The 22,649-nt window shown below is 46.4% G+C and overlaps 1 long non-coding RNA gene and 1 pseudogene across 1 annotated transcript; one reads left to right on the top strand and one right to left on the bottom strand.

Moving 5' to 3' along the window:
* Positions 1-14,078, top strand: LOC105062343 (forkhead box protein H1-like; annotated as a pseudogene).
* Positions 14,079-15,830: 1,752 nt separating this feature from the next.
* Positions 15,831-21,679, bottom strand: LOC105062353 (uncharacterized). The gene is made up of 3 exons (XR_006721780.2): positions 21,559-21,679; positions 17,311-17,410; positions 15,831-16,231 (listed from the first exon to the last, which is right to left on the bottom strand). It is a non-coding gene; the product is annotated as an uncharacterized LOC105062353 (long non-coding RNA).
* Positions 21,680-22,649: the final 970 nt, after the last annotated feature.

Raw genomic sequence — 22,649 nt, 5'->3', positions numbered from 1 at the left:
ATGGGGCCCTGCAGCAACCCACGCCTGGGGCTCCCCGGGAGGGAGTCACCCTCCCAGCCCCCCAAGAGGAGGAAGAAGAGATCCCTGCCGCCTGACAAGTCCGCGTACACCTACTTGGCCATGATCGCCCTGGTGACCCAGGCCACACCTTCCTGCAGGCCCAGGGAGGAATACGAGGGCTAGAGGGACTCCATTCGCCACGACCTCCCTTCCAACAGGCACTTCCGTAAGGTGCCCGAGGATCCTGCCAAGCCCAGGCCAAGGGCAACTCCTGGGCGGTCAACGTGAGCCTGACCCCGGCCGAGGCGCCGCGGCTGCACGACCCGGCCCTGTGCCGGCGCCGGCAGAGCAAAGGACCCAGGCCCCGACATGCTGCCCGGCTGGCCCTACCGGCCACCCAGTCCCCAGCCGCCGCCCAGCGAGAGCTTCAGCATGCAGTCTCTGTTAGGGGGCTCGGGGGAGAGGGCGCCACGGAGCAGTCTAAGTTGGTCAGGCTTAGTGCGCAGTGGGATGGGGGGAGGTACTCCTGCCCTCTGAGAGGCCTCTGTGGCCCCTGTGGCCCCTCCCAGGGCCCATGAGAGTGGAGGGGGAGACTTCCCAGGATGGAACCAGTAGGCCCTCGCCCCTCTCCTCTGATTCCAGAACCTGGCCCCTTCACTTACTGCAGGGCACCTCAGACCCGGGAGGGCTGTCTGGTGGAGGTCACAAGGCCCTCACTTTGGGGACAGCTGCCAGCTTCCTACTTGCCCATCTACACTCCCAATGTGGTAATGCCCTTGGCCCCACTACCACCCACCTCCTGCCCCCCACCCTGTGCCCACCCTCAACCAGCCCAGCCAACTAGAAGTGCCCCCTGAAATCCACAGCCCCCCAGGGCTGCTCTGGGATCTAGATGCCCTCTTCCAGGGGCGCCACCCAGTAAAATCATCTGTGATGTGTGGGGTAGCCATCCCAAGACCTGGCTGCCCCCAGCCCAGGCTGGCCGCTCTCCTGGCGCAGACTGCGAGCCTCCCAGGGCAGGGGCTGCTTTCCTCTCCCACCCTCTCCTGCCACCATCTGGCTTGTTGAGGGGAAACCAAGGACAAGAGGACCAAGAGGTGTGTGTAGCTATAGCAGCATCAGTCAAGCCAAGAGCCCACATGGTTACTGGGCTGCCCCAGAGGAGCTGTGGCCCAGCTGGGTGTCACCCTGGCCCTGGTAGTCAGACTTGCCTCACCTACCCCGAGGCACGGCTGGGAGCAGGGCTCTGTTGGAGTAGCCCTTCCTGTCCCCTTCCTGGTCCCACCATCTCTGGCCCTCTGCCCATCCATCCATCCATCCGTCACCATCAGTCACCTCCCCTCCCTAGCTCCGGGCTTGGGGAGGGAAAGCCTAATGGCAGCTCTGGCCTGAAGTCCTGTCCTCCGTCAACTGCCTGGGAAGGAGGTAGCACCTTTTGGGGAGAGGGAACAGAGGCCCTACCTGGTTTTGGTGGTGGTAGTGGGGAAGATAACAGTAAAGGAATGGAAAACATTTAAAAAAATAAAAATAAATTAAATTAAATATGGTAAAATAATTTTATCTAGTTAAGTTCAGATGGAAGCCAAGTGCTTTTCAGTTAAAAAATAATAATAAATAGGGCAGCCTAGTAATGGGAGCTCAGATTCCAGAAGCATTTATCTGGGCTTGAACCTCTGTTTCTCCTCTTAATAGCCACATGACCTGGTAGATAAGGAAAAAACTTGTTCTCTACCCATTTAGGTTCTATGTCTTAGGAACCCTGCAAATTAAACTGACAAAAGATAGGTTAGCAAGAGGGAAAGAAAAAACAGTGATTTACAAGTGCAGCATACATACGCATGGGAGACCTCAGTGACGAATAATCAACGAGGTGATTAGAATTTGGGGTTTATATACCATCTGAATAGGTAAAGAGGGGGAAAAGAAATACATTTACAGGAAATCAAATTACTTTTTGGAAAGATAAATGGGCTTTCAGGAAAACAAACCGGTGATAAGAAAATTTGTGACAATGTTTTTCACCTTGGTATAAGTGATCTGTCTCCTTCAGGGCCCATAAAACTCCCCTACATAAGGGATTAGGGACACGTTTTATTTGCATTCTCCCTTCCGGGAATAGATCTACCCTGAAGAAGAATTTACCGTAGCTTTATGTCCCAGAATTTGCTGCTTTTGGCTAAATAAAGGAAGCTCCAAGAAGGCTTTTTTTCCTGCATCTGTTGAATATCAAATATCTTCAGCTTAAAATAATCTTCATGCCAAAGTGGCATATCTGGGGGTGGCATATTCTTATCTTCCTCAACCTTAATCAGATTACTTAATCTCACCAAAATTCAGTTGCCTTATCTATAAAATGGACATAATAATGGTACCCAATTCAGAGTTGTGAGGATTAAATGAGATAATCTATGGAAAGCTCTTAGCTCAGCACCTGGTATGCAATAAGCGCTCAATAAGCATTGACGATTCTTACTTACTGCGCTTATAGCTAGAAACCTATTGATCTGAGTCAGTAATTCTCAACTTTGGCTACACAATAGATTCCCTGGTAGGATTTTATAAAGCACCATTAACCTAGCTCCACATCCAAAATTTCTCATTCAATAGGTCTGAGGTCGGACCCCAGATCCCCAGATAACTTTAACGTTCAGCCCAAATACTGAACACCAAAGGTTTAGGTCAGGAACCAAGTTAGGGGGACTGAAGGACAAATCTGGCCCCTTGCTTGGTTTTGAAAATAAACTTTTAGTGAAACACAGCCACACTTATATATGTATTATCTGCAGTTGCTTTCACTTTACAAGAGTAGTTGAATAGTTATGACGAAGACTCTGAAAGTCTAAAGTATTTTAAGTATTTCCAGTTAGCTTGCTGACTCCTAGTTTAGGATGAAGTTCCTGGGCTGGCTACAGCACCACATGGGGGCAGTATGGCTTCATTACAGGATCAAGGTGTTGGGGATTAATAAACTTGAAAATTAACTCTGCAAAACTAAACACTCAGGAATGACAGAAATGACTATTTTTTTCTATCTATAAGCTCCTTTCTCTAGTTTCCAATCACAAGCCTATCCTGTCTTGAAAACATCCATGCCAGACACCTCTCTCCGTCTACCCTTCGTGACTAGCAAGTGTAGTTTTTACCTATGGTTTCTGTTTCTTCAGCACTCCTCATTTCTTGTGTCTCCCTAAACTCTGGCTTCAAAACGTACCTATTTATTGAAATGCTACTTTCTGGGGTTGCCAGTGACCTCCTCATTGCATTTTCTGAGTTCCCTTTCTTACTGAATTTCTATGGAGATCCTCCCTGAGACCATCTTCTCCATGATGCCTCACTTCCTAAGTGTTTTGCTGTCTCTCTGGCCACTCTCACAGTGAAGAAGCTCTTTGTTCTTTTCCTCTAAGCTGTGTTCTCATAATCTGCTCTGTTTAAGATGGGTGCCCATCCAAGCCAGTGCCTGATTTTGCTTCTGTAAATTGTTATTAGTCCTACAAAGTTTGAGAATCAGATTGCTGATTTTTAAGGGGCATGGCCATGGTTTAGTGTGAAATGCTAAGAAGGAACGATGTTAATTGAAGAGATTTAATCAAGCATCATGTCCAAAGGGCAGTCTAGAACACGTTGGAAGGTGGGGTGGACACAACTCTCCTCAGCCTCATAAGCTTACACGTGCTTCGTGGCCCAGTCAACTCTGAGAGCCATATTCAAGTCTCACCCTAAACATCTTTGTGCTCTGTCTTCTGTTAGGGAATTCCTGGTCCATGTCTGTCTTCTGGGTGACATAGGAGCCCTGTGAGGGGCAAAAAATAAAAAGCTGCCGTGCTAGCTGTAAACACTCCACTTGCAGCTTACCATAATTAGCTCAGAGCTCCAGGAATTATGCTTAAAAATTCCTGAGGGCCCCTTGCCCTACCGCTGCTGCCTCCCCAGTGCCTCACTGCTGCTGCTCCACGGGAAGTATTTCCACTAGACTCCAACTTGACAGTTCTCCTTCCTACGTGCTGATATGGATGCAGCGCTGTTACTGACTTGCGAAAGTATCTTAACAGGTCATTTTTGTTTGTCTTGTACTTGTCAGAAGTGGAACCAAATAACCATACTGTCTAGTATTTGCTGGCTTTACCCATAAAAAATGGCTAAAAGCAACATTCATAGATTGGGAACAGAGGAGGGTTGGCTGATTATCTATTAAGCCAACTAATTGTTTCTTTCTTTGAATGATAGAGTAGAATGAACTGTCCTTATGGGCCCATTTTCAAGAAAGCTTGCACTAGAACCAAGCCAAAGCAGTTGAGAACCACAGGTTCAGATCAGCCCCTGGCATAGTTACATGGGAAGCAGAAACGATAAAACCCTGCAGAGCTCAGACTGGCAAGCCCTGCCTCTCAGTCATGCTAAGATAAACTGAGCTACATGATGTGGCTTTGGGGACCAAGTCTGGGCCTAACTTTCATATGGGAAGCCTAGGTAACTCCAGCTGTGCAAGCAGGAGCACTTTGAATTGCTGGCCACATTTCCCCCTTGACCCTCGGTCTCTTCTATCTCAAAACCCACAACCACCTTATTGTCTAAAAGACCCAAAACTTAAGGTCAACTTAACATTCTCTGCTAGTCAAAAACAACCTCCACTTCCTGCCTTGTTATCAGAATCCTAGGTAAGTAAATTTTATACCAGGAAATTTTTTTTTTGACTTGAAGTAAAAGAAACTGACTCTGACATCTTAAGTATTTTTGGATGCACCTGGTTCTGAGGGATTGCTCTCCTGTCAAGTGGGTAAATTCTGTACAGCATTGAAGAAAGCTTGTCTGGCAAGAAACAATGAAGCAAACTCTCCAAAAAACTCAGCACATGAGACAGGGACAGTATTTCCTAGATTGCTAAGGCTAGGTTTGCTATGTCCCTATCACAATTCCTCTTGAAATCCAGGCACACTCCTTTTCTAATTTTCATGAAACACCCCTGAGGTCTTAAGCTGCTTTGCGTTCCTTCTTTCTATTTGTAACTAAAGAATCCTAACTAATCTCTTTGCTCTCTAAGCCTGAAACCTACTTGCACCAGCTTGCAGTGTGGGTTCAGCAAGCCACTGACTCCCCCTGGGGCGGGGAGGGCAGCACACTTTCTGAACAAGAAAAATAGACCCAGTTTTTAAGACTGCTTCAGCTCCAGCAGGCTCACTCAAGAGGATGGCCAACAACTTAAATGGATCACCAACAGTCTGGGCCATCTCCATAGTCCTGAGATTTAAATGAATGTCCATCTTTTGGCACCGGCCAGAAAGGACTGACGAACTTATATTCTTCCCAGGGCTAATGAAGGGGGTTCTCATGGCCTAGAAAGAATAGTTGTCACCTGTCTAGATGACATTTTGACTCATATCCCCGCTTGACCTCTCATGACTCCTTGCTCTGGTTCACAGCAACTCTGAGATAACCTTGAGCAATTTAAATGTGAGAGCCCGAAGGGAGAGTTCCCGAGTAACATCATATCCTCCTACGATGTCTGTATAAAGCTGGACAAGCTATCCGTGATTGTGGAGCAGCCAGCTTCTGCATAATCAAGGATGTCCAATAATTTCCAGAGAATACTGGATAAGAACAGCATTTTGGCACTGATTTTTTGCCTAATGAACCCAAAGGCCGATGGACAAGAAAGTGAAAGGGTTTATCTGGTCTTTGGCTGTAGCAGGGACTGTCTCACTCCTTTGCTCCAGTCTTGACCTAACTTACCATAGCTCAGCTTAACAAAACCCTATTAAAACAGCGTAGAACCGCAGAATGATCTCTGAGCCTGCTTCTGCAATACCCTTGTGCTCAAGGCCAGAAGCACAGGCCTTGCCTCAGCAGCTGGACCATGGGAGGTTATCAGAGGTAACCCCACCGAGAAATAATTGTCTATTGCTTTTTATTTTTATATATTTCAGTTAATATATTTTCAGTTTTAGATTTATAATTAGTTCTTATTCATAGCTACTTGATCTTAGTTAATATCTGCCTCTTTTGTTTCGTAACTTCTTATTACTGCTTTAGCACAGTATTCCTTTATTTACCTCTTTAGGGATCTTAAATATACTCATTTAAAGCCTTTTTTAAAATTTTCAATTATTTCCCTTTTCTCAGGAGTGAATTCTTCTATCTGTTGAGCTGGTTGGCTACTTTGATCACATTCTCTGCAGTTTGAGTTTGCAAGCTCATCTGAAGTAGTTTCCCTTTCTTCTTTCAAACATTAGTTTTTTATTAAATACCTGGAGACTACAGCCTAGCCAAGTTTATAATTAAATTACCCATTGCCCCAATGATAAGCCTTGCTATAGAGTTACGGTAACCATGGTGGTGTGGTATTAGCAAAGGTACAGGCACACAGATCAATGAGACAGAAGAGAAGGTCCAGAAATAGTCTCACACAAATGTGGCCAACTGATTTCTGACAAAGACACAAAAGCAATTTCAATGGGGGAAAAGATAGTCCTGTTAACAAAGGTATTAGAACAATTGAAAATCAGTGTGGAAAAAAAAAGATCCTCAATCAAAACCTCACACCTTATATAAAAATTAACTCAAAAGTGCCACGTACAAATATAAAACGTGAAATGATAAAATATTTGGAAGAAAACATAGGAGAAAGCCTTTGTAACTTGGAGTTAGACAAAGCATTCTTAAATAGTACACCAGAAGCACAACCCATAAAACAAAAATTGATAAATTGCTCTTCATTAAAATGAAAAATTTTGCTCTGCAAAAGACATTGTTAAAAGAATGAAAAGACAAGCTATGAACAGGGAGAAAATATTTGGAAATCGCATATCTGACAATGACTTGAAAAAAGTCCTTTGAAGAACTCTCAAGACAACCCAGCTTCTAAAATAGGCAAAGAAATTAGACACTTCAATAAAAAGAATATACAGATGGTGGATAAGCACATGGAAAGATGTCCAAAAGATACCATGAAAGAAAAATAAATTAAAGTCACAATGCGGTACAATTATGCAGCTGTTAGACTGGCTAAATTTTAAAATACTGACAATACCAAGTGTTGACAAGGATGCAGAGCAACTAGAACTCTCATACATTGCTAGACATGGTACAGTTTGGCATCAATTTAGCAATCTCTTATAAACTTAAACAGAACCTTACCATATTATCCAGAAATCAGACTCCTGGATATTTACTTAGAAGAAGTTAAGGCCCATGTTCACACAAAAGCCTGCACATGAATGTTTCTAGCAAGCCTATTCATAACTGCCAAAATCTGGAAAAAATCCAAATGACTTTTGGTAGGTGAGTGGATAAACAAACTGATAATCTAGAAAATAGAATATTATTCAGTGAAAAAAGGACTAACCTTGTTTTACATGCAGAAACTTAGGTGAATCTCAAAGGCATTATGCTGAATGAAAGAAGTCAGTCTCAAAATGTTAGATACTATATGATTCCATTTCTACGTAAAGCGCAAAAAAGCAAGCCTTGTGATGGAGAACAGGTGAGAAGCTGCCAGAGGCTGGGAAGCGGGTGTGTGTGTGACGATAAAAGGGATCGAACAAAGACGCTTTTGAAGGATGAAGGGGCTATTCTATATGCTGCTTGTGGTGGCGGTTGCATGAGCCGGCGTGTGTGCTAACTTTCCTAGAACTGTACACCTAAATGCCTATTTTTACGTATGATCATTTAAAATTTAATATTAAAATGTGACTATATGGAAAAACCAGAAAGGAAGGACTAAAAATCCACAGGCTAACTGCTTATATCTGTTACGGTATCTATAATAAGGCACTGTAGCAGTGAGACTCCGGTAACACGTACAGCATTCTACAGGGGACCTGTTCAGGCTGGCAGCGTCACCGTGCCCCATGCTGTCTTTCACAGAGTCTTTACATCAACAAGCTGATAGTACTGACCACAGTAAAGTCAGAGATGATCACTTCCACGTCCCTGTCTCAGGTCACAGGGAGGGGGAAAGAGTGGAAGGGGTGGACAAGAAGCTTCTCTTAAATAAGTGACATTAATTCTGCTCTGCTTCTGTTAACAAGATTTTAGTCATGTAATTTCAAGACTTTACAACAGTATAGGTGCCTGGAGGGCAGGGGCCTTGCTCACGGCTCTGTCCTGAGCCCAGAACCACGCCTCTTAGGTGCATAGTAGGTGCTCAGTGAGTATTTGTTCCATGAGTGAATAAGTAACCGCTGAACATTCTTGTACACGTATTTTGTAGGAAAGATACCTAGACGTGGACTTGCTGGCTAGGGGTAAAATTACTTTGTTGGTTGTCACCAAATTGCCCTCCAAAAGATCTGAACGCCAGTCTTAGAAAGGAATGCCCCCTGCCCTGCCCCCGCCGCTGCCCTGCTCACGCTGGGAATTAAGCATCTTTCTCTCCTTTGCCGGTGGGAGGTGGGAGGCGGGGGTTGTTGTCCGGCTTTATCCTTTAGAGAGGTTGCACAGACCTTCCTGCGTCCGGGCCCTCTAGCCCCGGGCCCGCTAGAGAGGACTCGTGCAAGGCCTCCAGTCAGGACAAGCTGTCGCACGAGGCGCCCCACTTCCACAGGGACAAGGAGCATGTCTTCATGGAGGGCTCTCCTTCCCCAGCGCCGGCTTCTTGGGGCTCATCTCCTCCCACGCCACCCTGCTGGGCTTCTCCAACGCGGAGGGCTGGCCAGGACGGAGAGGGAGAAGAGAGGCCTCCATTCCTGGGGGAGATGGGCACCACTGGCGTGGAAGGTCCCAGACTTCCCGACCACCTGGCTGGCGCCTCTCTAGAAACTTAGAGCAGGGCGGGCGTGTGCAGCTTAGCAGGAGAGCGCATGCTTAGCACGCAGGAGGTCCTGGGTTCAATCTCCAGGACCTCCATTAAAAAAATAATTTAAAAAGCCCAAAAAACTAAGGAGCAAACAGCTTGCTCAAGACCACGGTGGGCCTTGCCGCCCCCGGGCTCCGCACCCCGAGGCCGGTGTTCTTTCCCCGGGTCTCCCCCTGCAGGACTGCAGGACTTCCCCGAGTCTCCGTCTTCACCGACACTGTGGTGTTCCGAGTGGCACCCTGGATCACGACACCCAGCACCCTGCCACCCCTGGAGGTGTACATGTGCCAGTGAGTCTGGGGGGCACTGGGTGTCCTTCTGACCCTGGTGGCCACTCTGGTCCCCATGCCTGGCTCTGTCCTGAGCCACTCATCCCAGCCTTGTCTGCAGGGTGAAGAACAAGTTTTGTGGACGCAGTGGCAGAGCTGGCCAGGAGGGCCGGCTGCAAGCTGATCACCTGCCCGCAGGCTGACAACCACAATGACCACTGAATCCAGGTCCCGCGGCCACCAGGCAGCACCTCGTGGGACACTGTCCTGGGCAGAGAGGCTGGCCTATCCCAACGCGGGTGCTGCTGGGAATATCCAGGAGGACTGGGGCTGTGATCACCCTCCCCAGGGCCCTGCTCTTTCTAACTCTAGACTAGAGCCCTCCCCGTCTCTCCACAGCCATCTGGAGAGGCAGGCACACTGCCAGTGGATTCAGCATCCATTCACACATGGGGTCTGGGCTAGGCCCTGGGCGGGGCCTGAAGGGGATGGCAGAGGTGGGCGGGGATACATGCTTCCTGCCCTCAACAGCCTGGACTGGTGGTTCTCAACGGAAGGTGATTTTGTCCCCCAGGGGACATTTGGCCATATCTGGAGACACGTCTCGTTGTTCCACTGGGTGGTGTTGCCACTGGCTTCTGGTGGGTGGAGGCAGGGATGCTGCTAAACACCCTGCAATGCACGGGTCAGCCCCCACAACACAGAGCCTTCTGGCCCCAGATGCCAATTGTGCTGAGGCTCAGGAGCCCATTCACATAGTGAATGATGGTAAGAGCCCCTGCTCCAACTACCTAAGAGGTAGCAGGGTTCCGGCAAAGTGCCAGCAGGGTTTGGAGGAGGGTGGCTTCACCTCTGTCTGGGGGAATCAGGGAAGACTGCCTGGAGGGTCATTTGAGCTGGACCGAATTTGGTGAATGGATAATGACTTGTGTCACTTATCGAGCACTTGCTACAGGCCATGTGTAGCATCGTTTCAACTTCCTGACAACCCCCCCCACCTTAATACCCCTGTACAGAAGTTGTTCTCAGTGGGGCAAATGTCTGGGGCTACAGAGTTGATAAGGGCCGGGCTGGGACTCCATGCATGGTGGTCCTGGCAGAGGATCAGTGCATGCAAAAGCCTGGAGGTGGGAGGCAGGCAAAGGATGTGTTCTCTTTGGCTGGGGCCAGGTTTCTGTGAAGGGCGAGAGCTGAGGTGGGAGAACTCCAACGCCAAGCTAAGAAGCTGTTTCAGCTGCAGGTTCATCCGATGAGGTGGTTCAGGGCAGGACTCCGGAGCCAGACCAGCTGGGTGTAGAGCCTGACTATGCCACTGGTCAGCTGTGTGCCCTTGGACAAATAACTAGACCTCTCTGTTCCTCACTGTCTTCATCTGCAATACAGGTAGTCACGGTGCCTCCACAGGGGTGTGTCATGAGAACTAATGGAATTAATATTGGTAAAGGAGCAGGAACAGGTGCAAAATAGTGAGCTTCTTGTTGGCAACCAAGTTCATCAGCGCTGGGTCATCTTTGCCTCCAGAACCTGAGGGCTCAGGATTGACTTGGGTGTGTTTACATGTTTAAAAAGGAGGCAGATCTGTACCTCCTCAGGTCCTTCAGTCCTGTCCAGTTGTCAATCCCTCATGACCTCGTGGGGAGGCCAGATGTGCTGACTGGTGCACAGAAGCCTGTTTGTGCAACTCAGGGCACACTGAACTCTTGAACCACACTGTATTCACCCTGTCCTGGTCCTAGCACAGGGACAGCCCCAAGGCCAAGTTCTTACTCATTCCTGATCTGTCTTGCTGTGTGACCCTGGGCAAGTGGGCCCCCTCTCTGAGCCCCCAGCCCCTCCTCCAACCAGCAGGTATCATGGCCCCTGCTGTCCTCACCCTGCAAGGGCAGAGCAGGCCTGAGGCAGGGGACTCCCAAGAACAGTCTCCCTCAAATTGCTGAGTGCCAGGCAAGGGGGAAAGCAGTCGACTGTCCACATCTGAGTGTCCCTTGTGTTTGCAGGATGAGATGGATCTGGGTTACATTCAGGCACCACATAAGACTATCCCTGTGGTCTCTGACTCCCCCAGGAATGGGAAACTGCAGGGTTTCCCTTGCAAAAGAATCCTGGTGAGTGGTCCTGGCCACAGCCTAGCCCTGAGGGCTGAGGGACATTACCATGATGGCCAGTCTGGGAACTGTTTTCTTTAGGGACAGGAGTAGAGTTGTCAGGTAAAATACAGGAGATGGCCAGTTCAATTTGAATTTCAGCTAAGCAATGAGTAACTTTTTAGGAAAAGTATGTCCCATACATTGAATGGGATGTACTTATGCTAAAAATATACTTGTTGTTTATCTGAAATTCAAATTGAACTGGGCATCTCCTGTATCTTTGTTTACTAAATCTGGCAGCCTTAGCTGGGAAGGCGGGACAGTATAGCTGTTTACAACCGAGGCTTTGGAGTCGGAACAGTGTGGCTCTGTCACTCACATGCTGTGTGATCTTGCACGAGTAACTTCCCCTCTCTGAGCCTCAGTTTCCTTTCTCATCAGTCATAATGACACGTTAGCCTGGCCTCCCGGGTGTTTGTGAGGCTTCTCCATGCCCACACAGAAGAAGCATATAGCATAGTTCGCTGTTGTTATTATCGGTAATAAAAAAAAGAGGGTGACTTAACTGACTCCCCCCCACCTTGAGGAAAGAGGGAGATGCCCTTGCTGCTGCAGAGAGCGGACAGCCTCTCGAAGCCCTCAGTGGGTCACGGAGTGGGAGGCGGTCTCCCCCGGCTCTGGCTTTCAATATTGTGTAAATTCCTGCTAAGACATGGCCTTGGGGAGTTGTCTCCTTTTCCAGAGTTGAAAAACTGAGGCTGTAAGGGCCATCAGCAGCCTGTTGGTCCTCGAGAACCGGCCACTGCGAGTGGCCAGATACCTGTACTTGGGCTGGACTTGGCAGGAAGGCCGTGCAGAGGGTAAGGGGGGGGGCGTGGCCCTGGGCTCCGTGTCTAATGGGCATGTAGGAGCAGCCAGGGCCCCCTCAGCTGTTTCCCGGTGACAATGGGGAACCACATGCGGGCTGTGTATTTCCCAACTTTGGCAAGCGTGCATCTCTGAGCATGCGTGAAATATCAGCTAGGTCAGAGCCCCATCTCTGACTCAGTGTTTCTGTCTGAAGAATGGGTGGCCACTCCCACCCCATCTTTAAGAAGATCAGAGCCCAGCAAGTTTGTTCAAGCTCTCCCTGGTGAGCCCTCCCCACCCCTCAGCCTGACTCGGTTTCCCCTACCTGGGTCCAGATTTCGGCTACATTACTCTGGAGCCACGGGACAACTCTGTGAGTTAGTTGCCTGGACTCTCTTTGGGAACCTGGAGGTCAGTCCCCCGGAGGTGGCCAACGGGAAGGAGTACCCCCTGGGGAGGACCCTCATGGGGGCAACCTGCCTGGGTGAGAGAGGAGCAAGGAGAGGTGTTCCTGGGGTGGAGGTTGATGGTGGCCGGGGGAGGGGCCACTCTACTGCTGGAAGAGAACCAGAAAGGGGTGGCGAAGCTGTAGTCCTGGATGTGGTGGTGACGGGAGCAGTGGGCTGTTCTCCAGACACTGTCCACACTTACCTTCGGGAGTCTGAGAAGACCAGAGTGAGCACAGACCTGAGACATCACTCATTCCAATCCTTTCATTTTACAGGTGGGCCCAGAGACAGTAAGTGACCTGATAAAGGTCATAAAGGATGCAAAGTTATGACTAGCTGTAGGTCTTTCGATTCAGAAAATAAATAGATGTTACTATTGATAAATAGTTACAGAAGAAAAAGCTTTTAAGTCTCAGCAGTCCTGGGAGAAACTGCATTCAAATCAATGCTTGTTCACACTATGATGTGAATGACTAACATCAGCTCTTTTCCTGAGAGCAGAAGGGAGGCGGAAGACATGAAAAGTGAAATGGCAGGAACACAAAGAGAGTAAGTCACAGACGATGTCTCGTTCAACATGAGGCACAGGGGTACTGACGGGGAAGGAAAGGAGTTATACGTTAATGATTATTTGCCATGGAACAGACCGGAACATAGAGTCAATCAAATTCAGCAAAGCAATTAAAACACACTTGTGATCAAATAACAGGTGAATCAGGAAGTTTTGGAGGGGGCTAACTGGCCACAAACACGTGATCTCACAGACAGGGGACATAAGGGTCATGCCTTCAGATACCTTTTCAGAGGGTGAAAGAATGGGGTTTAAATTCATGAACATAAAATGCCAGGGCTGTGAGACAAGGTCGCCCTCTCTCCCCACTGAGGTGCAGGAAGGTGAAGCTGCAGCCAGAGATGTGAGCTAAACTCAAGGAAGAACTGCCCAGCCATTGACCGAATACGGAGTGAAAAGCGTCTTGGAGAGTGTGAGGATGGGGTCTGAGGGTAGTTCTGAGGACTTGCCTGGATGGCGAGACCTGGGGGCATCACTGGCCTGGTGTGACTGACCTGTCTGTCCTGTGTCTGCCTTGTTGAGAACTCACCTCGAATGTAATTTAAAAGCAATATATATATAATGATCTTTTCTGATTACAAAAGCGATGCATGTTTTTTGGCAGATACTGCAGAAATCTTAGGCTCTTGTCATTCCACTTCTGCACAGATTTTTTTAGTTAAGCAACTTTTTTTTTAACCCGAGGCCCCAGGTCAAGGGGTCGCAGGGCCATCCAGGTGGTTGGGGACTTCCCAAAGAAGGTGCAGCCCCCTGTGGAGCTCTTTGTGGACTGGTTGACTGTGGGCCACGTGGATGAGTTTCTGAGCTTTGTCCCTGCCCCAGATGGGAAGGTAAGGACTTGGGGGACGTCTCTGGGTGGGGGGATGAGCTCCAGGGAGCCATGCTAAGACTGCTCTCCCCACACAGGGCTTCTGGATGCTCCTGGCCAGCCCTAGCACCTGTTTCAAGCTCGTCCAGGAAAAGCAGAAATGGGGCCATGGCAGGGCCCTCCTGTTCCAAGGGGTTGCTGGTGGGTACCAGTACTGTGTCCCTCATCCCATCTTTCCCTCCTCCCTCACCTAGATCATTGCACATCATGGCTTGAGAAAGGAAAGGCATATTTTAAGGCAGGGCTGTCCCCCAGATTTGAGATCCTTTGCTTAACCAGACACAACCATCCAGAGCTGGGGCAGAGCTGTGGGAAGAGCCTTGGTAGCTGATGGGCTTGGGGTGGGCATGGACAGAGTGGAAACATGGCCAGCTTCACGGGCATGTGACCAGCGCAGTCAGACAGAGCCCATTGCTCAGAAGGGCCCAGCATTTGGGGTTTAATACTTTGCCCTCGCTGTCTCTGAAATCTTAATAATTTGTGTTGTGTGAATGCAATCCGTTTGATCGATGGTGCATCTATTAGGGGCTTGGAGCCTGGGCTCATGAACAGTCCTACCCTGGACCAAACCTACCACCCAGAGAAAAGCTTCTGCAGAACTTAGAAGCTCCCAAATATAACTTCCCACAACCCCTTGCTCTCCATCCACTACCATCATCCCAGAGCCCATTGCTCCCACAGGGACCATGAATAGATTCCTTGGAGCCCAGACCAAACCTGAAAGATCCTCAAATCCAAATTTCATGTACCAGGCGGGGGAAAAGCCATCTTCACCCCAGGGAAACAGTGCCCAACACTGCTGCGGGATCTCGCGCACTTTTAATCCAAAAGAAACTGAGGAGGAAAAGGGAGAGGAGGGCAGTCCTGGGATCGCGGGGCAGGGAAAGAGGACCGGGGCCTGGGCTCCAGCCCCGCTCGGAGGCCAGTCCCAGCCGCAGACTCTGCCCCAGTTGTGGGTCCCCAGACCCTCTCTGCGGGACCCAGCTGGCCCTGGGAGAGAGATGGAAGCAGCGGGCTGAAGGGAGAAGGGAGAGATCTGGAGGGAGAAGCGGGGAGGGGAGTGGCAGAGACGGAGGAAAAACCGCTTTATTCCAGGGGCACGTGGAAGGAGGCGCCAGCCCTGCCTCCACGCCCCTCTAACCCCTCAAGGCACGCAGCTCGGATTTCACCTAGGGGAGCCCTCCCACCAAGGCCCCTGCAGAACCCCTGCCCGCAGCACGCCCTTTGCCCCTGTACCGAGCTGGGCTTTGTGTGGCTCCGGGGACCAAGCGCTTGCAGGCCTTGTCGCCAATGCCCAGAATTACCTTAGGGAGAGCATGTTCCCCTTTCAGACTAGGAAACTGAGGCAGGCAGGGTCTCGGCCTCACTTGCAGGGCCCTGGGAGTGGGGGAGGGGATGTGCAGGAGGTAGATGGTCAGAGCCCCAGCTGGGAGCAGACTGCCTGAGTGTTGGTGCCTAGTCTCGACCCCTCCTGGATAAGCTGCTCCCCACCCTGGGGGGCCCACCAAGGACTCACAGCAGGCCCCTGGGGGTGGGACAGCTGTGCTTGGTTCCAGGACCCAGCTTGCTAGGTAGGTAGGGGTTTTACCGAGTCCAAACTCCTTACTGCACAGCAGGCCAATAAATCGGAAGACTAGGTGTTAAGGCAAGGAATAGCAACTTTATTTGGAAAGCCCGCAGACCAAAAAGGTGGCAGTCTAATGTCCTGAAAAACCATGTCCCTCAAGTCAGAATTCAGGCCACTTTTACACTGAAAAGGGGACGGAGTATGCTTGTTTGCTGCAAACTTCTTGGTGTAGGAATTCCTTCTTGGAATCTTTTGTTCTTGCAGCTGTGCATGTGGGTCAGATCATGGTGCTCCTGCAAAACCTCCAACAGAGGTTATTCTCTATTTTGCAACTTGTTATCTTTATGTGAGCCCAGAGCTAACAAGACGAAGCCTAGAAAACAGAGCACAGTGGTTTTATTAAAGGTAAATGAACAGCCCTAATACAGAGTCAAATTTGTTCTTTTCTATTACATTTCTCTTATTATTTATATTTTTAATAAAATAATAATATGCTAGTCCTCATCCCTGCCCAAAGCTGGTGGAAAACCAATTGGGTTTTCATTGAATTATTTTCCAAGGAGTAGAAGTGAGTTATAAACAGAACACATCTTCAGGGCAAAGCAGGCGGAGTGGTTTTCCAGCAGGCCAGACAGCTAGGAAGGGTTTTCAACAGAGGCGCCCAGAGGCTGAGAGAGGCCCCAGGACCCCACAAAAAGCCGCCCAAAGTGGCTTCTCCACGCGCTGCGCTACATCCTAGAGGAGAAGCTCCATAGGATCCAGGTTCAAGTTCAGCAGCAGCTGGAAAAAAAAAAAGAGGGAGAATGAGATTCTTTACCTAAAATACTTCGTAGCTAAATATGTGTTTTTTAAAAAACTGAGACCTTTTTAAGCGTTAAGAATAAAAAGTATCTATATACGACTACAACATAAAATACTAGACTTTGCCCATGGCTGCACGTTGAATTAACTGCGCATGTGGCCGAGCTCCTGGTTTTCTCATTCTTTATTCATTGACTCAGCAACCATGTGCTAAGGTACTGTGACAAGCGCTGGAATCGCAAGATGAAGATAACGTGGTCCACCCTGAAGACTCATATACCATCAACTGGAAAAATAGGCAACTTCCATACAGAGTCATAAACACCATGACAGGTACAAAAGAGGGCACAGCTGGGACACTCAGAAGGGACGTCCAGCTTTGTGTCAATACTGCCCCCTTTTAGCGGCGGTGATGTGTAAGCAGACACCTGAAGGAGGAGGAGAAAGCGTGGGAGGGAGAGGCAAGAAGCAAACACAGAGCAGAGGCAGGGAAGCGCACGTGTGGAGCTGGCAGCAGTGCACTGGGCCAGACGCGGGAGCAGAGGGGCAGAGCAGGGGAGTAAAGACACGGCTGAATACTACGGCAAGAACCAAACTGATGTGAGTGTTTTTTATTCCAAGCTAAGGAATTTGTAATTTTTCCCGAGAGCAAAAGATTAACCGGTTACACAGTTAATGAGAGGAAATTTAATTGTCACCCAGTAGGTGGCAGCTACATGGACTGTGATTGCTTGAGTCTGCGTTTTTGGCCGCAGTCACTACCAGAAACACGAGAAGCTGATGACCTCCAGGTTCTCTGAGAAGTGTCAGTGTGCAGGGTGACAGTCCCACAGGGCTAGCAGGAGGAGAGGGAGGGTACAGCCAGGAATAAACAGAGGACATAGACTCTTTGTGACTTTTTTTAACACTATGGATCACAATGAATAAATGAGGAATAAGTGTATTTTTCATTATGACTGGTTATGCTTTCACATTTTTCATTAGCTATGAACAAAAAAAAATTTAATGTAGCATATCTGTTATTCAAACAATGGAAAGAGATGTCATTTACTACTTACACTGTATTTCAGAAATCAATGTCTGAATTTAATTCATAAATTTTTGCAACGTACCATCTTCTGGTTCTCTAGTTATATTTTTTACCAACTCCTGCTGCATCTGAAATAAGTCAAATATTATTTATAATGTGTTAATGAAATAAGGCACATTATCATGGGAATGACAGCTAGCTTATAAAATGTGGCCTTAAACAATACTTTTAGAGACTAGACCCAACGTGGGGATTACTTACATAGAAAAAAGTCACGTGAATAAAATAAAATAAATTCCTACGTATTTTGATTTTAGGTAACAGAGAACACATATATGTAATGCTATTGAGATTCATCTGATGAAAAGTACAATAAATATTGGCCTATTGAATACACATAATTTCAGAAGCTGATATTTGATCTTATTGGTACAAAAAAGTTTAAACAATTCAAGTTATATTTTACACTGAATGCATTACTTTGCAATTCTTAGAAAAACTGCCCTTTACAGACGTTTAATCGGAGTTTTTACTTTAATGAATTTCTCCTTAAAATAAGCTTTCTATTCTTTCTATTCTTGTACTTTTATAAAACCAAAATGTTAACGTCTGTTCTATGCTAATAATTTTTTAAGCACAGAATCTTCAATACATAAAATGAAGAAAATGGTTCTGTTGTAATGTCATGTGAAAACTCTACTGGCAAAACATTAATCAAATGTACTTTGTTCTCTGTAGATGACTGAAACATTTATTTCAGAAAATCTCCTTAAAGAAAGGAAAAGGAGAGGCTAGTGCCAGTTTTCAAATTTGGTTTTGGATTCACGACTTTCTAGAGTTAGAAACAAGGAAAATAATATATCATTGTTTAACTGTAACTCTGTTTTCATTCTAGAAAGTAGGGCCATCTTTTGTAAACATTTGACTAATTACACTTACCTACTTAATTAAGAAATGTGTGGGAACATTTCAAACTTTATTACAAGTGTCCCCATCTAAAGTGTTCTTTTAAAAAATCTTTCTTATAAAAGGTACCCTCTCACTAAACAGGGTCTGAAATAGTACACTGAACATAACAAACACTGTGGTGATAACAACAGTGTGAGAGCCAAGACCTCTCTAAATTTTAGGTGCAAAGACAAATGTTCTGGCTAACATTTCGCAATATTTTCAGAGACTGTTTTCCCTAACACTTTGCTGACAACAGCATTACAGAGAGGCCTTGTACAATGAATAACGTGACAACAGTACTAGACAGGTCTTGTGAAATTAGTAACTCCTAACAGATGAAGGGAGAAGGCTTTATTGAAATAATTTTATATTACCATTATTAATAAACATTATGCAAAATGCAGATCGCATTTTTACATGCGTTGAATGTAAGATCGCCACATTCCCCCCAGAAAGCTCTTTCCCTAAACATGCACTCGTGCCCTTTATGGCTATTTCTGTCTAGGTGGGGGCTGTGCCGGGTGGTGGAAGGAGCTCAAGTCCTACATTCTCTATAGGAGAACTCACGGGCAATTTCATTTAAACTTTTCTATGTGACGGAAACATAGAAAGGTGATGAAATTACACACAGGAAGACAATGTACTAGCAAGTTTTAATTCTAAAGATTTTTAACTAAGAGGCTTCTCTCCTAACTGGCAGGTTTGCAGACTGTGTCCCATAGAAGCAGGAGGCCCCACTGGGGACACTGCAGGACCGAGGGACAGAAGCCTCACAGTCAGAGTCTCCGTCGTCCCTTTACCTCAACAGCTCTACTTGTCTCTTTTATATAATAGTTTCATTAAATTTTTTAAAAAAGGTTCTTTTCTTTGAGAAAAAAATTTAAGGTATGAAAGTCACTGACTTGGTCAAAGTCTCTAATTTTACAGGCGAGGTCACACAGCCTGTCGGGACCACAGCCCGCCTGCGGTCACGAAGCACAGGGGTCCGGGCTGGCCACTTCCTCGTGTTAAGGAAAAACATAAATATTTATAATTCAGAGAAAATGAATATGTAAAACTCTGTCTTGTAGCTCAATCATGTTTGAGGCATGAGACACAGAATAGTACTTTTTGAACCAAATTACACAATTACACAAATTTTAAAGGCATGGACAAGAATAAAGGACGCAAAGTCAGCATCAGGACTCCTGTTAGCAGCAGTCAATACACTCAATTGATAAAGTACAAATTTTTTAACCCACAGGACAGGGAACTTGAATGAGAAAATGTTTAGTTAAATCAAGAAAGCTGAAATTGAGGAGATTCTTCCTTAAAAGAATATTCGTTTCCTTCAAATGAAACTTGGTTTACAAAAATCAGTCAACAAATGAATTTAAGTTATTTTATCGGTTATTTACGGCAAAACTTAAAACAAAACAGGTTTCTTTTTACCCTCTAGCATACCTCTATCCAATGTCTCACCATTAGTTGGTAAGTACAAAAATCAAGAGCTTAATCTCAATTCTAACTCAAATTCAGTCAGAATTTACAGGAGAACTTCATTTCCTTGGCCTCACGCTTCCACGTGAGGACTTACACTCCCTCTGCCCTCCCCCTGAGGGCAGGAGGTTTACCTACTGGGTGAATCTGGGAGAGGGAACTAAGAAGTGCTTGCCTGGTTCTGAACCTCCTCCTTGAAAAGCTGGATCTGCCCACAGCCCAGTGAAGCTGGGTCTGCCCCCAGGTCTGCAGTTGGCAGGGGCCCCGGGTTGTGGTCAGGCACCTGCTCCCTCCCCTCAGCCTGCCTGGGGAAGCACCTGCCTCACTGGGATGAAGGATTCGGACCCCGCGTGGCTGCCCATCTAAAGCACGTTCTCCCATTCGTTCTTCCATTTGTTAGGATGTGTTAGGAATAAAGCCACTTAGCTGATCTCCACCTGCCTGAATCCTATGTCCTGAACTCTGGAAGGGAAAAGAAGTGTCATTTGCCACCTTCCCCACCACAGCTCCAACAAGGAAGACGTTCAGACCACAGCTGGAGAAACGTGTCTTTCTTCCCTGACTTTGCAATTAGTGCACGTTGTTCAAAACAACCCCCACTTTAAAGCAGGGAAAAGTTGAAAGGAACATTTTAGAAAGAGAAATATAGTGAAGCCAGTGATAATACAAAACACAACAAATACAAATATATGTTCATTCATTCAACCATAATGTATTTGAGGTCACAGTGGGGGAGGGTGTAGCTCAGGGGCAGAGCACGCACGCTGAGCGTGCATGAGGTCCTGGGTTCAACTCCCAGTACGTCTGTTAAAAAAAAAAAAAAAAAGAGATCACAGGCTGGAAAATAACATTGCTCTGAGATCAATCGGATAAAAATGTACTTGCTGCACACATTCATTTTCACAGTTAGCATATTTTCAGATTATTGATACTTTTAAGTTAAAATTTGGTATCATTCTTATTTTAAATGTTCTCAAAATAAATACAAGTATGAAAATATAATAAAATCAAGTCATTTAAACCACTTCAATTCATTATCCAATTGTAAATAGGTTAATATATGAAGGAAATTACATTTGCCAGTTTGTAGATATTAAATACATGTGCTTTGCTGCAGAGAAAAGAAATGAGTAAGAATTTGTCAATCAAGGAGCTGAAAAATTAAGTACAGAGAAAAAAGTGAATGAAGGAAAAAGGTCTGGAAGAAGCTGAGCAACTACCTTTCCCTTTCAGCAGGAAAACGCCTCTTCGTTTGTCCACGCGGGCAACAGGGAGTGAGGGCAGGAGGGGCTCCGCAGAGCACAGGACTGACACCATAAACAAGGTTCCCGACCTGCCTCTGCCTTATGAGGAATGAGCTCAACTGTTGTGACAGTTTGATTAGAGTTACCATCCAGGTGGACAGGCACTGCCCTGGGGGCCTGCTTTTAAAAGAAACATGACAATAACGCTGTTGAGACACAACGCTGTGTCATGTAAAAAGTTACTCTTAGGAGTATTAACTGCTTTAGCTTTGGTGCACGAGTACAATCCCATTTAGAAAGAGAGTTGCTAAACTGAATGGACGTTTGAGAAGTTCAAAAATTACTTAAATAAGTAATAAGACATAAGCTCAATTTACCTTCCATTCCTCCATTCAGAAAACAGACACAGAGCATCTATTAGATGCCAAGAATTGCAAGACATTAATACATTAAACTATAAATGTCATAGTTCTATTTTGGATGAGATAACATTTTTAATTTGTTTTAAATCCCCCAAATATATATTAAATCCAAGGAATATTATAAATAATATTGATGAAACAGTGTTAGAGATGTGGAATTTTCACCAAAGACTAATTTACCTGAGTCAGGGGACAGCTCACGCTCCCAGCTTACACCTCCCGGCTCAGCTGCTCTTCTTTTCTTCTTAACTGCCCCCTGGTTCTCTCATGTGACTTAGCATTTCTCCTCTTCTCCTCCTCTTATTTTAGGTGAACCTGCAGTGAAACATGCTTATGTTAAAATGTGTTTTGCTAGAAAGTGAAAAGTCCAGGCAGGACAGCCAGCAGTTTCACAGGAAACCTGAGAACCTACCAAAGGGCCACCAGAACTAGTAAACGAGTTCAGTAAGGCTGCAGGGCACAGGGTCAGCACACAAGACGCCTGGATTTCTACAATCAGAACGAACAGTCAGAAATTAAAATGTAAAATATATTATTTTAAAAATATAAATAAAATATATTACAACTGCATTGAAAAATAAGAAATATGGGTAAATTCATAAAAGATGGAAAGATCCATACACTAAAAACTGTAAAATGTTACTGAGAAAATCAAGGACTGCCTATATAAATGGAGAAATAAATTTCGTTCAGGCGTTGAAAATTCAATATTGTTAAAGAAGTCAATTCTCCCCAAATTAATCTACAGATTCAACATAATCCACATCTAATTTCCAGAAGACTAGCAGACTTTTTTTTTTTAAAAGAAACTGACAAGCTGATTCTAAAATTCATGTGGAAAGAAGGGCAATGAAATGAAACAAGATGAAGCCAGAGGACTGTGGCCTTTAACCATGCAGCAATGAGAAACACGAGCTGGATTTTAAGCAAGGGTAACATGATGAGATCTGAATTTTTAAAAATATGTGATAATCATGGTTGCAGGGCAGACGCAGGTTCCAGGAGGTGGAAGGGATGAGAAGCAAGTTCTGAGGTTATTTCAGTATTCTAGGAGGGAAATTATGATAACCTGCCCTTGGGTGAGGGCACAGGAGAGAAGCAGAATCAACAGAAAGCACCGTGAGCGGCAGTGATCACAGCCCTCTGGCTGGGAGTGCACAATACACCTGGTTCTGTTTCAGTACAAAGCGTGTTTCTGAGATGAAGCGCACCATCACATCCGTGCTCTGTGGGGCAGCGCTAGGTGTGCAAGTGTTACCATGGGACACATA

This window comes from Camelus bactrianus, chromosome 23, assembly GCF_048773025.1.
Source record: "Camelus bactrianus isolate YW-2024 breed Bactrian camel chromosome 23, ASM4877302v1, whole genome shotgun sequence".
NCBI classification, from domain to species: domain Eukaryota; kingdom Metazoa; phylum Chordata; class Mammalia; order Artiodactyla; family Camelidae; genus Camelus; species Camelus bactrianus.
This window is presented reverse-complemented; position numbering and strand designations above follow the sequence as displayed.